Source organism: Ovis canadensis, chromosome 5 (genome assembly GCF_042477335.2).
Source record: "Ovis canadensis isolate MfBH-ARS-UI-01 breed Bighorn chromosome 5, ARS-UI_OviCan_v2, whole genome shotgun sequence".
Lineage (NCBI taxonomy): Eukaryota > Metazoa > Chordata > Mammalia > Artiodactyla > Bovidae > Ovis > Ovis canadensis.
The window spans coordinates 107,010,588-107,024,075 of NC_091249.1; the positions used below are offsets into that span (position 1 = coordinate 107,010,588).

At 39.7% G+C, this 13,488-nt stretch overlaps 1 protein-coding gene across 24 annotated transcripts in view; it reads right to left on the reverse strand.

Annotated features, from left to right (window-relative positions):
- The window catches only part of MCTP1 (multiple C2 and transmembrane domain containing 1), a 395,240-nt gene that overhangs the window by 326,339 nt on the left and 55,413 nt on the right, over positions 1 to 13,488 (reverse strand). The window lies entirely within an intron of this gene.

Below are 13,488 nucleotides of genomic sequence, written 5' to 3' on the forward strand. Positions count from 1 at the left end.
ATGGCAACCCACTCCAGCATTCTTGCCTGGAAAATCCCATGGACAGAGGAGCCTGATGGGCTACAGTCCATGGGGTCCCAAAGAGTCAGACAGGACTGAGCACAAGCATGAACATTAAGTGTTCTCTGAACCCACACAGGGACACAGATAACTTCCTGTCTAGGTCAGGGACAGTCATCTTCACGGTGCCTAGATAACAGTGATCACAATGGTGAAATATACTGATCACCTTTCAAGTAGGTGTTTCTAGCCTTCCCCTTCCTAATAGCTCTCAATTTCCTCTTGATAACCAGCGGGTTGTGGGAAGCTGACTTGCTTCTTGGTTCAGGGGTGAAGAATGTCCAGCCAGTTCAACCTCCAGACTACAGTGACTGGCTCAGTCACTGGGTGGGAATGTGACCTAAGCTCTTCCAATCAAGGTAAGTCTTTGGCTTAGTTTGAGAATACTGGAAAAGCTATTCCTCCTGGATGAGAATAAGAAAACATGTAGCCAGCTGTGGGAGCACTGGCAGCCATCTTGGGGTCATGAGGGGAATTAAACTGAGATAAAGCTAATAATGGGGAAGGCCAGATGGAGACACAGATATACAGCAGATTCTTATGACTTGATTTGACCACTGAGATGGCCTCTAGATTTTCCAGATATGTGAGTCAATAAATTCCCTTTAGTATTTTAGTCAGTTTGAGTTGTGTTTTTTATTAATTGCAAGAAAAGCATCACAATTGATGAAATAGCTAACACTGATGGATGGAACACAAGCATTGTTTCATTTATTTTGCACAAAATCTAAGAAATAATTAGTCTTTTAATCCTAGTAATACAAATGTGGAGACTGAGGATCAGAGAGGTTGAATGAGTTGCTTCAGCTATGAAAAAGCAGTAGATTCAAACTGTCTTTCTAGCATAAAAAGTTCATACTCTTAACCACTACGCGAATGCTTTGCTCCAAGATTAAAAAAAAATCAGAAAGCGAACTAGACATCTGAAACTCCAAGTATATTTTAACTTCTCGGGCTCTAATTACATAATTTTCCTTAGCTAAAAGTTCACATCAAAAGGAAAGGATTGGATGTGGTTAAGGAAAAAGTAAATTTCTAATAGCAAGGATTTCTAAAGCACAGATTCAGAATCTTTCTCATGGAAAAGATATTTTTCTCTCCCTCCTATTACTTAAGCATTTATAAGTCAATTTGAAGTGCTTCTGATTAAATCTCTTTGTGTCATTAATTAAATGCTGCTGCTGCTGCTGCTAAGTCACTTCAGTCGTGTCCGACTCTGTGCGACCCCATAGACAGCAGCCCACCCTATCTGAGGACAAAGGGCTTACTCGATGTACATAAAAATCAAGAGTTTATAACTAGCAAATGGAATGCAACAACACATACTGCCTTGATATCACTTCATGTAGTACAGAAATAATATATAACTATCTTCATCCAGAAGTTCAAAAAATACTTTCCCAAGGAAGTAGAATATTTAAATTATAAAATTATTTATGCTAATGATTAAAATATACTCTTCATTTTACAGTGTACAGAAAACTGTTCTTCATAGTTTAAAGCTCTTTTATATCTTCACACTTTTGGCTAAATGTGTCCCCTGCTTCTAGTTCTTTGTGGAAATAGAGTTCTCCACTTGTGAACTCACCATCTCACTTTCCATAGGAATTCTAGTTCAAATTGCCAAAGTATGAAGACCAAAGCTCCTTTCTTGGGTTCTGAATCTCACTGCCTCATCAACTAAGATATCAGCCCAGCTAACTGTTGATTCGGTGCAATACTCTGAGCAGTCCCCAGTTATGAATAATTGGTATATCCACACATATCTTCATAGCCTGCAGCCTGTTGTTCCAAAGCCATTCAGGAAGACTTTGTTGACAGAACCAAATCAAAGAGGCATTAAGCCCATTCACTGGGCTAATTAATGAATGCATTATTAACTCACTGTCAGGTATGCCCCATACAAAGGGGATGCCTTCTTCCCTCCTCCAAAAGTGCTGTGCACACCTCTGCACCCCCTGGATCCACTCACAAGTCAGCTCTTAAGCTCACTGCTCTCCTGGCCCAGCCCAGCCAGCAAGGTCTCCGCTTTCTTGAGGCCCATGTGTCCAGTTTCCCATCCCTACTTTGACTCGCAAGCCCATGATTTGTTGCAACCAGAGGCTGCTCCCAACAAGCCCTCTTCCTTCTTTTTTCTTCTGCAGTTGTGGAGAAGAGGGGCAAATTAAGCATGAAAACGCTGCAGATTTGCGGTGGGAATCACAAATACTTGTACCTTCCACATTGACTGTCATACATATTTTAAACCGTTTGCCACTCAGATTAAAATACACACTTCCGTGTTTTGTTTTCATGCCTTTAATTACTAGAGAGACTGTCTTTCACGTCTACTAGCCATCTGTATTTTTTTGAGACCTGCCTGTGCATATTCTCGATTCATTTTATTTTTTAATTGGCTAGTATGTGCTTTTTGTAAATTATGGAGATGAGTAAGGGCTGCCTGTTAAAGGACACAGCTTGAGTGGATGGAGCCAGGAACCAGGGAGCACCCCCTCAGAGGGACTCTCACTGATTCTAGCTCTGCCTGCTACACACCGTGCACTCATGGGTTTTAGCATTCCTGGGGAGAAAAAATGCGGTGGAGAGGCATGGATTTCCTGTTCTTCTCCACACATAAGTGGAGTGAGTCATGAGGGCTATTTCCATCCAAGTATCAATTCTTTGTTGTTATCAGTGTGTGTGCTAAGTCACTTCAGTCATGTCTGACTCATTGCAACCCCATGGACTGTACCCCACCAGGCTCCTCTGTCCATGGGATTCTCCAGGCAAGAAAACCGGAGTGGATCACCATGCCCTCTTCCAGGGGATCTTCCTGATGCAGGGATCAAACCTGCATCTCCCATGTCTCCTGCATTGGCATGCAGGTTCTTTACCACTAGTGCCAACTAGTGCCGCCTGGGAAGGCCCTGGTATGGTATAAGACCAAATTACTGAGTGAGGTTCAGGCTCATGACTAAAGTCCAGGTGATAGAGAAAGGGACTCTTGGGTGAGAAGAGTAAAAGCAATGAAATAAATTTCTTTCCACTCATAGAATCCAGCAGGCACACTACTATGTGCTGCCCCAGGAGAAAAGTCAGGATTGATGGCCTGGCTACTTCTGCCTTTCCAGCAGGCAGCAGAGAAAAGGCAGTTCTCGCAAGAACACAGAGGACTGTCTTTTCTCTATATATGTTGGTGTGCCCCACCAACATATAGATCCAGGCATTTCAGCCTTCTTCATGTTTATGTCACCCTGTTCCTGGTTGAGTACGTCAATTCCGAAAGCTTAAGGGGTTTGGACTCTCCTGAGTTTCAGGCCCACATAGCCAACCACTTACTCAACATTTCTATTTGGATGCCTCATAGGCAACTCAAGCTTAACATCTCCAAAACTCATCTCTAGACTGTCCCATGTTGACCTGTCCCCATCACAACTCCTCTATCTCTAACGTGAAACAGTCCAGCAGCCTTCTAGTGAGATTCCTCTTTCCACTCATGCCTCTTTACAATTTAGTTTCCCATTAAAGTGATCATCAAATATAGAAATGACCATGTCACTCTTCTGCCTTAGGCTTTTCAGTGGATTCCCATGCACTGAAGACTGACTCATCGTGGCTTACCAGGCCTTATAGTCCTCACCACCAACCTCTCCAATTTCAACTCTGGCCACTACGATCCACACCCCCCTCTCCCACCCTTATTACATGCTAGCCATACTAGGCCTGCACGCATGCCTTTCTTGAAAGTGCTAAGCTCTTGTCCACGAAGGGTGTTACACAAGCTGCCACTTCTGCTTATAACATTCTTCCCCACGTTGTTCATTTGCATGACATGCTCCTTCTCATCCTGGAGGTGTCAGCTCATGCTACCTCCTCAGAGAAGCCTTCCTTGACTACTCATTGAAAAAATTCATCTGTTTTTCTTTACCGTAGTAAACTGCCTTTTTTTTTTTTTAAATATAACATTGACATTTCTACTCGGATGCCGCATAGGCAATTCAAACTTACCATCTCCAAAACTGATCTTTCAACTGTCTCACTTTGACCTGCCCCCATCCTTCAACTCAGGCTAAACATCCTCCATCCATTTAGTTGCTTGGCATCCAAATGTGATACATGCTGTGGTGTTGGAGAAGACTCTTGAGAGTCCCTTGGACTGCAAGGAGATCCAATCAGTCCATCTTAAAGGAAATCAGTCCTGAATATTCACTGGAAGGACTGATGCTAAAGCTGAAACTCCAATACTTTGGCCATCTGATGTGAAGAACTGACTCATTTGAAAAGACCCTGACGCTGGGAAAGATTGAAGGCAGGAGGAGAAGGGGACGACAGAGGATGAGATGGTTGGATGGCATCATCAACTCAATGCACTTGGGTTTGAGCAAGCTGTGGGAGTTGATGATGGACAGGGAAGCCTGGCATGCTGCAGTCTATGGGGTTGCAAAGAGTTGGACATGACTGAGTGACTGAACTGAACTTGGAAATATTTTGTGAGTTGACCCAGTTTTAGTGGATTTTATGTCTGTGTGATATACCCTCATAACTCCTGCTTTTAGCACAGTATTTGGCACAAAGGCGCTCTATAAACAGCTGCTGTTTGAATGAAGAATAGTTCCTAGTGTCAGTTACGTTAGAGGTCAGCGCTCAGTAAGAGGAGAATACATAGTTTTAGGAGGGAATAGGCCTCAGCATTTGGTGGAATGTCTCAGGAGTTAATGAAGTGAAGCTTGTGTCATATGTCAGTCGGCACCATCAGTGGAAGGGGTCTGTGGACAGTGGTTGGTTGTGATACAAATGAGATTCAAAGGCTATGGTGGCCTCATCATTGAATATGGAGTTTGCATTTAATATGCAAACACATATCTGACATCCAATACATGGTTACATGGCAATTTTAGATACTTAATGTTCTCAAAATATCCCAGGATGAGAGTGCTCATTCTGTATTTTAGAAACAGTATAATATAGTGGGTAAGAATACAGCTCTGTGAGTGACCTGACTCCTTGAGTTTAAATGCTGGCTCTGACATTCTCCAGCTGTGGGATCCTGGGCAAGTGGCTTGACCTTTTCATATCTGTTTCCTTCCTGTGAAACAGGGATCATGCCTCATTAAGTGTAAGATTTTGATGAGTTAATAATTGTTCAGTGCTTATAATAGCATCAGGGACATAGGAAATGCTATATAAATGTTAGACACTAGTGTTATAGTTCGATATTCCATGGATCCAACCACATGAGGCTAGGCGATTCATGAAAATGTGCACACACACAGAGGTGCTATAATTTTATGTGCTATTATTACTTTGAAAATAATTTGTTTGAAAGGTTCATTAGCCATGCATGCAGTTCTTTCAAAGATGTACAGACACCTTGAATAAAGCTGTGGTCAACTAAATGAATGTGAAATCTATATCAGCTCTGACAGCCAATTTCATGATTTGATAGCCCTTCAATTCCTCTAGAGATAGAGCTCTTAGAAAGAAATGTTCCTATTACATTAACTTTTATCTTGGATGTTACTTCATTATGCTAATAGGCTCCCTATTGATCAACTCTATTCTTCATTCTTCCCAAGCCTCAGGAAGAAATGCTAAAACATGCAAGGACTAAAGAATAAATGAATCTGAGCAGCAGCTAAATACTATTTCACCACTTTCAAATTAAAAGTCCTAGATGTCCATCAGCAGATGAATGGATAAGAAAGCTGTGGTACATATACACAATGGAGTATTACTCAGCCGTTAAAAAGAATTCATTTGAATCAGTTCTGATGAGATGGATGAAACTGGAGCCAATTATACAGAGTGAAGTAAGCCAGAAAGAAAAACACCAATACAGTATACTAACACCTATATATGGAATTTAGGAAGATGGCAATGACGACCCTGTATGCAAGACAGGAAAAAAGACACAGATGTGTATAACGGACTTTTGGACTCAGAGGGAGAGGGAGAGGGTGGGATGATTTGGGAGAATGGGAATTCTAACATGTATACTATCATGTAAGAATTGAATCGCCAGTCCATGTCTGACGCAGGGTGCAGCATGCTTGGGGCTGGTGCATGGGGATGACCCAGAGAGATGTTGTGGGAAGGGAGGTGGGAGGGGGGGTCATGTTTGGGAACGCATGTAAGAATTAAAGATTTTAAAATTAAAAAAATAAAAAAATAAGAAAAAAAAAAAGTCAATTATGAGTGTTCTAAGGGATAATTAGGAGTTCACAGACAGGATCACATCCTAGGAGATGCTCCTAGGAGAAACCATCCCAAGCATCCCGACTATAACCATCTCTCTCCCACTGTCTCCTCTCCATGCAGTCAGTTACCTCCACCTGTGTTTCTTATGTCACACTTCTGTTATCATCTCACTGTATTTTAACTCATGTATTTTAACCACACATTCCTATTTACCCTTCTGGACCGTGAATGCCTAAATACCAGACCCAGGACTGACTCATCTTTGCAGGTGCCCTAATGAGGGTTTATCAAATTGATTTGAAGTTCCTGAAAGACCACATTCCTGTTTAAGTATTTGGCACTAAGACAGCATTTCAAATAGCATTCCTGCTAGAAGATAAGTTCTTTGAGAGCCGTGATTTGGAGCTACGTGATTCACTCCAGTATGCATGGAGAACAGTGTCTGACTCAATAAACATTAAGGGAGGGAATAGAGGAGATGCCTAGAGCTTAAGTGCTCTTTATGGTTCCTGTATCAGAACAGGACTGAGAATTAGCCAGAGTTTGCAACAACAATACAGAAAAAGATGATGAACGCATTTATTTTTCCCATGTACTAGCCTCCACTCTACTTTGTAGATCACCCATAAAAAGTCTCACCCCAAGATGGGCAAAGGCTATGAGAATTCAAATTTACCAAGTGTTTCATTTAATACTCTTGTTAAGGGTTACTTAAAACAATGTTTAGTTTATTTAAGTTCCAAAGACTGGGTGGGGTTCCTAGGCCTTAAAAATCCCTAAGCACCAGCTTGGAACCAGGGCTCCATGACATTGTCTTTGCAGCTGTAGAGGTGACTGACACAGGAGACATGAAGTTCTCCTTGCTGAAAACTTAGGATTGCTTGTTGAAAGGAAACCAATTTGTGCACCATGTCGCTTCTGTTGGAGATCTCGTTGCCGTTTTTACTTTTATATTAATTGAAGTGAAGAGAACATTAAAAAGCAGTATCGATTGGTGCCCACAAGAGGGATTTTCATTCTTCAGAAAAGATATCTCTGTGGCTGCAAAGTGACCCCTGAGCCTGTCCCACCATGGGCCTCTGTGACATCTGTCCCTTCAAGTGCCTCAAGCAAGCCTGGTTAAATGACACATAGGGCACCACATGGGCACCATGGGACAAACTCACATGGCTCCCTGGGAGCAGTGAACACTTCTCCTTGGCATGGCCAATTTATTCTGGGAAAGTCAAGGTTTGGGAGGAGGTGTTGGTTCTCCAGGCTCCTAACTGCTAGCATATGGCATGTCATGACTTCTTGGCCACTACTGAAATTTTATGTCAACTGCATTAATAAAATGAAAAACTTAAGTAATATTGTCCTTTTAATAAAAAAAGATAGTTGTTCTTTTTGACTCAATAATTTACTGTAGGTTTTAAAGAATAAAGAAAATAAAAGGCCATCACCATTGTGTTCTCCTCTCCTCATATAAAAACACTGAACCTACGAAATGAACAACAGTGGCATTTTTGTAGTCAAGAAATTCATGGGTAATATTTCTGAGAAACTGAATTCTGATTACCAGAAATCCTGCTCACCCTCTCTCTACTCTACTTTCTCCCATCCCCTGCCTCTCTCTTCCATCCATCCGTCCATCCATCCATGCATCCATCCACCCACTAGGGAATGGATTCACAAACATGGATTAAGACATGGCTCCCAGTTATTAGGAAACTCACAAATTTTGTGTCACGTGTAACATAATGAGATATTTAGCAGAAAAGTTATTAAATCAAAATATATTCAAAAGAAGTTTTTTGATAATGAATACATTTAAAATATGTTAAGTACAAAGAGCTTATCACATTTGTGCTTGAATAACTCAAACCAGTTAACATAACTGCAGCATAATTGCTTTTCCTGTCTTCCCAGTACATCAGACAAAGGAACAGAATTTGTTGCTTTGAAAAAAATGGATTATTTAGAAGCCAGAATGTGAGTAATTTACTGATGTGCTTTTAATCTTTGTCAGCCATTAGTTTTAATTGCTCCCATAAACTAAAGATGGCAAAGAAAAAGCATAACATATGGTTTATATGCAGTTTTTTAGAAGAAAAATATTGACTGGCTTAATGTTTACTAGAATCTACATCCCATTGAAGAAAAGACACATCATTATAATAACAAATCCTTTGTCACTGGGATTAATTTCATAAAGAATTTATGTCCACTGTTGTTGTGCTGAGAATACCAAATAATCATGATAGATGTTGTTACAGACTGTAGTCAAAATGTCACTTACCTCCCCTGAGGGAAGATAAGAAGCTACTAAAATAGATAAATCATCGTCAGAAATTAGAGTTCTCCATTGCCCAACAACATATTAATTTCCCATTTACTAAGCAACTAAGGTAACACCAAAGAAATAGTTGGGAAGAAGATGCTTAAGTCCTAGACTTTCTGGTTTCAAGATGAAGCTCATGGGTGCTGCATGGCTGCTCGCTGAAGGCCTGAAGGGCCCAATTCAGAGTTTCCTCAGCTGAGGAGAGTATTTGTCGTAACAAATTACAACAACTGATAGAGTTCTGCAATGTTCTTCACTATCAGCAAAGAGAAGGAGATTTGAGAGAGGAAGAGCGATAAAGCATCAATGATGTCATCTTCCTCCTTGCAGAAAAGAGGAAGTCAAATTTTAGAGCAGAGAACTCTTAATGGGTGGTTGCTTGGGTCTACTTTCAAAGAACTTTATTCTAGACACTGGTAAAGAGATATGTATAACCATGAAGTCACACTAATGGAAAATCTGTGTGTGTACAGGGACATACTGAGTTCTAAAAGGCACTGGTTATCAACAAAAGTTTACTGTATAGCATAGTGAAATACAGCCAATATCTTGTAAAGCCTATAACAGAAAATAATCTGAAAAAAATATACGTGTATATGTATAACTGAATCATCTTGTTGTGCACCTGAAACGTTGTAAATCAACTATACTTCAATAAAATATAAATATTAAGAAAAAAAAAATAGAAGGCAGTGGTGGCAAAGTTCAAGTTTCGGCATTAACCATTCTCTTCTCATACCTCTAATTTCTTTAATGGTGTCATCTTTAATAAAATAATGATATATCTGAATCCTCAGAATCTTACTTTCCATGCCAAACTCAAGTGTGAGGAGCTCAGTGTTGATCTAAACATTAGCTCATTTCTTGGAAAAATAAATAAATGCCAACAAGGCACTTCTGGGGTTAGCACTTTCCATTAAGTTTCATAACACCTGTTTCCTAAGGAACAACATTCTCACCCAAGGAAAACAACTTCATAGTTGGTGCCCAAACTCTTTTGAGGTTTGAATTATTGCCCACTAATAAGAGCAAAGTTTATTGAAGCAGATACCTCAGATGAATAAATAAAATTTTGGAATTATCATGAAAGCTAAAAACTTACTATAAAATCATTTAAATAAATGAAATAAAACCACACGAAGAAGAGAAAGAAGGATAAAATTGCAGCCAGAGGGACAAAAACTAAAATAGACTAAAATGCAGATGACCACTCAGAATTTCTCTGCCAGCATTCCTTTAAACATCAGAAAGAGGCTACAGAGGGAATATATCCACAAACTCACAGATGACATGATACTCAGTGGTGAAAAGCTGAAAGCATTCCCTCTAACATCAGGAACAAGACAATGAAATGATGCCAACTCTCACTACTTTGATTCAACACAGTTTGGGAAGTCCTAGCCACAGCAATCAGAGGAGAAAAATATTAATAAATAAGAGGTATTCAAACTGGAGAGGATGAAGTAGAACTGTCACTGTTTTCAGATGACAAGTACAATACATATAAAACCCTACAGATGCTACCAGAAAACTAGAGCTCATGAATGAATTCAGTAAAGTTGTAGGGTACAAACTTAATATACAGAAACTGGCTGCATTTCTGTACATTAACAAGAAAATATAAAAAAAGAGAAATTAAGGAAACAAGCCCATTTGCAATTGTATCAAAAATAACAAAATATCTAGGACTAAACCTACCTGAGGAGGTAAAAGACCTATACTCTGAAGACTATGGTCTTCCCTGGTGACTCAGATGGTAAAGCGGCTGCCTACAATGCGGGAGACCCAGGTTCAATCCCTGGGTTGGGAAGATCTCCTGGAGAAGGACATGGCAACCCACTCTAGTATTCTTGCCTGGAAAATCCCATAGACAGAGGAACCTGGTAGGCTACAGCCCATGGGATTGCAGAATTGGGCATGACTGAGCAGCTTCATTCACTCACACCCTGAAGACTATAAGTTACCAATGAAAGAAACTGAAGTCAACATAAACAGATGGAAAGATATACTCTGTTCTTGACAGAAGTATCAGTATTGTTAAAATGACCATATTACCAAGGCAATCTACACATTCAGTGCAATTCCTATCAAATCATCAATGGCATTTTCCATAGAATTAGAACAAACATATTTAAAATTTGTATGGACATACAAGAGACCCTTGTCTTGAGAAAGAAGATTGGAGCTGGAGGAATCAAACTCCCAATGTCAGACTATACTACAAAGCTACAGTAATCACAATAGTCTGGCAATGGCACAAAAGAGATAACAGATTAATGGAACAGGGTAGAGAGCCCAGAAATAAACGAATGCATCTATAGTCAATTAATCTATGACAAAGGAGGCAAGAATATAATGGAGATAATATAGTCTCTTCAATAAGTAGTGCTGAGGAAACTGGAGAGCGCATGCAAAAGAATGAAATTAGAACATTCTCTAATGTAATATACAAAAATAAACTCAAAATGGGTTAAAGACATAAATGTAAGGCTGGATCCCATAAAACTCTTAGAAGCATAGCCAGAACACTCTCTGACTTAAATTGCAGCAATATTTTTTGGATCTGTCTCCTAGAATAGTGAAAATAAAAGCTAAGGTAAGCAAATAGGATCTAATTAAACTTAAAAGCTTTTGCATAGCAAAAGAAACCATAAGAAAGTCAACCTACAGAAGGAAAGAAAATATTTTGCAAAGAACATAGCCAGCAAGGGTTAATTTCTAAAATATAATACAAGGAGCTCACATAGCTCAGTAAAAAAATAAAAATAAATAGGCAGAAGACCGAAATAGACTTTCTCCAAAGAAGACATACGGATGTTCAATAGGCATAAGAAAAGATGCTCAACATCACTAACTGATAGAGAAATATAAATCAAAACTAATCAAAACTATGATGAGGTATCACCTCACACTGGTCAGAATGGCTATCATTAAAAAGTCTACAAATAATAAGTGCTAGAGAAGGTATGGAGAAAATGTTGATGGGAATGTTAACTGGTGCAGCACTATGGAGAACAGCAGCTACAATTTTTCCACTAGTCATGTACGGATGTGAGAGTTGGATCATAAGGAATGCTGAGTGCCAGAGAATTGATGCTTTTGAACTGTGATGTTCAAGAAGACTCGAGAGTCCCTTGGACTGCAAGGAGATCAAACCAGTCAATCCTAAAGGAAATCAACCCTCAATATTCATTGGAAGGACTGATGCTGAAACTGAAGCTCCAATACTTTGGCTACCTGATAACAAAGAGCTGACTCATTGGAAAAGACAGAGCATGAGATGGTTGAATGGCAACATCAACTCAGTGGACATGAGTTTGAGCAAAGTCCAGGAGATAGTGAAGGACAGGGAAGTCTGATGAGGGGCAGTCCATGGGGTCACAAAGAGTAGGATACAACTTAGCAACTGAACAAAACAACATGGTCCTGTAAACCCACTCCTGGACACACATGCAGAGAAAATCATAATTTGAAAAGATACATGCACCCCAGTGTTCACTTTGGCACTGTTTACAATAGCCAAGACATAGAAGCAACCTAAATGTCTATAAACAGAGGAATGGATAAAGAAGATGTGGTACCTATACGCAACAGAATATTACTTAGCCATAGAAAGAATGAAATAATCCCAATTACTGCAACATGAATGAATCTAGAGATTATCATACTGAGTGAAGGCAGAAAAAGACAAATGTCATATGATATTACTTACATATGGAATCTAAAAAAATGATATCAATGAGCTTATTTACAAATACAGAAACAAACCCACAGAATTCAAAAACAGACTTATGATTACCAAAGGGGAAAGGTGGGGAAGGGATAAATTGGGAATTTGGCATTAACAGATGTACACTACTATGTATAAAATAGGTAAATAACCAGGATCTACTGTATAGCACAGGGAACTGTATTTAATATCCTGTAATAAGCTATACTGGAAAAGAATCTGAAAAAGAACATATATATATGTATATATACATATATACACACACACATATATACATATATATAACTAAATAACTTAGCTATAAAAGACGCTTACTCTTTGGAAGGAAAGTTATGAGCAACCTAGATAGCATATTCAAAAGCAGAGACATTACTTTGCCAACTAAGGTCCGTCTTGTCAAGGCTATGGTTTTTCCTGTGGTCATGTATGGATGTGAGAGTTGGACTGTGAAGAAAGCTGAGCGCTGAAGAATTGATGCTTTTGAACTGTGGTGTTGGAGAAGACTCTTGAGAGTCCCTTGGACTGCAAGGAGATCCAATCAGTCCATTCTGAAGGAGATCAGCCCTGGGATTTCTTTGGAAGGAATGATGCTAAAGCTGAAACTCCAGTACTTTGGCCACCCCACGTGAAGAGTTGACTCATTGGAAAAGACTCTGATGCTGGGAGGGATTGGGGGCAGGAGGAGAAGGGGACGACAGAGGATGAGATGGCTGGATGGCATCACTGACTCGATGGACGTGAGTCTGAGTGAACTCCGGGAGTTGGTGATGGGCAGGGAGGCCTGGCGTGTTGCGATTCATGGGGTCGCAAAGAGTCAGACATGACTGAGCGACTGAACTGACTGACTGACTGAAGACTAAAACTAACACCGCATTGTAAACCAACTATACTTTAATACAAATTGTTTTGAAAAAAAAAAAAAATCACCAGACCTTCCTCCTTAGTTGATCAGAATCTTAAGGTCTCCAGCCTTAAGTCTGTCTATGAAGATTCATGTGCGAGCCCCTGGTCTCAGCCATCTTCTATCCTTGACCAAGTGGCTTATTATACTTTTAGCAGAAATATGACAAAATATGCGTATGAGAAATTTTAAGTCTCTATGCATTATCAAAGAAGTACAAGTAAATTTTGTCTGAAGTTTTGGGAAAGTAGGTTGGTTAATCCTATCATTTTGAAATAAGATTCAGAATTTTTTTGAGTA